The sequence below is a fragment of the Vigna radiata genome, unplaced genomic scaffold (assembly GCF_000741045.1).
Source record: "Vigna radiata var. radiata cultivar VC1973A unplaced genomic scaffold, Vradiata_ver6 scaffold_414, whole genome shotgun sequence".
Lineage (NCBI taxonomy): Eukaryota > Viridiplantae > Streptophyta > Magnoliopsida > Fabales > Fabaceae > Vigna > Vigna radiata.
In genome coordinates, this window is record NW_014544156.1 from 29,542 (window position 1) to 33,231 (window position 3,690).

Sequence of the window (3,690 nt, forward strand, 5' to 3'; positions counted from 1 at the left end):
AAAAAAAATACTTACTATTTAAATACATTACAATAGAATACTAATTGTATGCAAATCAAATACAACCCTACATACCTTCTTCCTAGTGTCAGAAGCTTTACTGTGTTCACCCACTTCCTCCATGACATTGAACCAAAAACAATTACGACAATAATTAATGTGCAAAAGAGTTTGGCATCAGCATAGAAAACAAGTTGGCATCAATTGTTTGGTTGAACAGAAAGGAAGTAAATTTAAGGAATGGATAAAGTAGAAGAACATTAGTTATGCTCACTTTATTTTTATTTCAATCAACCAATCTTAATTGATCCGGTCTGTGCCCATTACCAAACAAATACTTTGGGCTTCTGAAATGTGTTTACTAGGTAATAATATACTGATAAACTAATTACAAAGTGAAACTTTAATCAAACCATTCATTAATATTTAAATAAGTACAATTTGTAATTGATTCAAGTTCAATAATTTAGGCAAACAAACACACAAACTTATAAACGAAGTAAATGTGATTACAATTGAGACAATAAAAGTACCAAAAGCAGAAACCAGAACTAAACTAAAATTTTGTTACCTAGTTTCATTGTCCATGTAGAGTTCAAACCAATGAAAAATTTTCTGGTTTATAGCAGGTATACTCAATCAACGAGACTAGCCAGATTACTCAATATTTAATAGGACTCTAAGAATCAGAAAACAGGAATAAGTAGGTTAGTGTGAATGAAGCAACAAATCTTAACAGTCTTAAAGTGAGTCAAAAGATAACCTATTTAAATCAAGAAGACAAAACAAAAGTGACATTTCACTATTCATAAAAGAATTTAGATATTTGTTTTGATTTCAGCAGAAAGGAAAACATTTCTATCTTATAAAGACTGTAAGACCCTTTTTTCCGCACATCTATTACGAACCTTTGATGCAAATAGTATTGATTAGAACCCAATTCGAACTAGAGTACAATTCAAACATAAGCTTCAAGAATACTGAGAACTAATCAAATTAGGGGACCATATTATAACTTAAGCATCTCATGTCCTCTCAGCATATCCCAATCATTAAGAGTACAAGTTTATGCTTATATGTAAAGTTGTAAAAGCATGTTCCTGCATCCTTTTTCTATTATTAGTAAAAGATTTGGTTTTGGACTAACTGAATAGAATCCTAGGGTAGTACTCGATGTATAAAAGGACAAAGGGAAAAAATTTAGAAATCCTAAACTTTTGGAAAAGCTTTTCAGCTACAAATATTCAAACTCGGATTGATTTGACACCATCAAATTCCCTACCAAGATTTTGTCCTTTAGAGCTCTGATTGGATTGAGGTTTAGCCCTCAAAACAAATCAATCAAAAGTCTACAAATCCAGAAGAGTACAGTGAAAATTCAAGGTCTGTTACAGCGTATACACGCCTCAATCACATGATGGGAAAAAAAGGGAACCAGCACAACCAATAGGAGAAATTAACATCAACTTGTCAAACCTTCTTAGCCCCATAAAACATATAATAATATGTAATATATATACATGGAATCACAAATGAAAGAAACAAAAATATGACAAAAAATTACATCCAAGTCAATTACAATGAAAAATGTAACTGCACTCACCACAAAAAAGGCCAAATGACAATATAGAAAAAAGGTGGCGTTGAGTCAAATGCTTCAAGCATTGAGGGAAGATAGGTGAACAACAAAGAAATGAAAGACCCCAGATTTTTTAACTTTGTTCATCTGAAAATGCCAACAATTTTGTCTTATGTGACTCCACACTAAATGGGCATGGTTAGTTAGTGGACATACAAATTTCAGAACACAATGGGAACAAAGAAGACTTAGCATAAATGATTTCGAATGTCCATCAAACATAAAAGATTAAGCACAACTGAATAAACCAACTCCACAAACTCAAGCACATGATAAATTTTTGCAATGAACGTTAAGAGTGAAGACTCACCTGGATTAGGGTTTAGGGTTCTGCCGTCGAGCAAATGGAACCGCGCGATTCTTGGTGGTTGGAAGATAGCGGACGGGCGGACGGTGTCCGACAACGGCAGTGCGGCGACAGTCTTTCCGGTGAGCACGAGATGGTCAGACGGCGGGGTTCGAAATGGGTTGCGAAATGGGATTCGAAATGTGGTTTGGAATCCTTCTGAGATTCAAATTTCAGAATAAATGAGTCATTTCTCTCTCTGCCACGCGTCAACATCTCAACTCATCTTCAAAAATTTGTAATTTTCTCTCTCTTTGCAACGTGGACCAGTGAAAGTTTGACACCTGTAGTGTGTCTAAATGTTGTTAAAATTTGTTGTTCATATATCATTTTCCAATATTTTATACATTATTTAGTTAAATAATTTACTTCTTAACTCGATTTTAACTTCTTATTATACATTTGGATTAGTTAAATAATCAATTCAGAATACATATTTAGACGAAATGGAGCATTTAGTGGAGTTTTTTTTTCTTTTTAATCCAGTTAGCATTTACCTGAATAATTAGTTTAAAATATAAAATATATTTGAATGATGAAATTATGTTCCGTTATAGAAAAAGTTGAAAATGGTCATCCATTGCACATCACTTGCTTCTGGTTTCGTGCATAAGTATTTGATTTGAATACAACTCCGATGTTTAATTATATAAATCTATGCTTTATCTTCATTTACCATCATGCCTAATCTATTTGTCAGAATAAATAAAGAAAATTATACAATATATACATACATCCATTCTATCATGCTAATGCTTTACAACTCATAATAAAGCCAAGAAAAAAATACAGTGTGTGTGTTCATTGTAAGAACCTGTTTATAATTATAAATATTTATAAAAATAAATATAGGGTGAAAGTTGAATTTAGAATAAAAGGGAGGGGCGTTCAATAAAAAGAAAACCTATTTTCTTTAGTTTTCTGTTGAACTTTCTAAACAACAAAGTTATTTCCTGAAGAAAGCTTCTCTCTCTAGAAAACCTCATTCCCCTTCTCTGCCTTCTCTCTATCTTTTCTCTCAATTGAACCGTTAGAATTTCGATTCGTAGGCGCCTAAACGATCCTAACGTCGAGAACTTCAATTGGCACCGATCGATTTCAGGATTCCTGGCTGTAAGTTGCTCTTCACTGTTCTTCGGTGTTTTGGAACCCTAGACCATGCAATCTGCTGTTGCATGTGTCTTCTTTTTTTTTCTTCCAATCCCTGTCAAATTCTAACTCTAAGAGTTGTTCTTTATCACCGCATTGCGGGTTGTAGGGTGCTGTCTAGATTATTCGCGTGGGGGGGTACTGTAGCTGCGGGTCTTTGAGCTGAGAAAAGAAATTTCAAGGTAAGGGGAGCTATTTAGTATGTTTAATTGTGTGTGTGATGAATGATATGTTTCTTGCTATTCCTTTCTAGTCATATGGGTATTGATTATTTGAGTACGAAATAATTGTTAAATTGATGTTGAATTATCTTGGGTAATTGATTATATTATGATATACTAGATTCTGTAATACTGTATACATATTGNCATGTGTTTTTGTGTTTACAGAATATACAAATTGGGGTGAGAAATAGGTAATTTGATGCTTGAAGTGTTATATGGTATGATAAGATGATAGTTCTCCTGTATTTTCTGTTTGAATAGTAGTAAAATATAAGGATACATATGTCTCATGTTTCGTAACTATTTATGGGATTAGTGTAATATATATATAT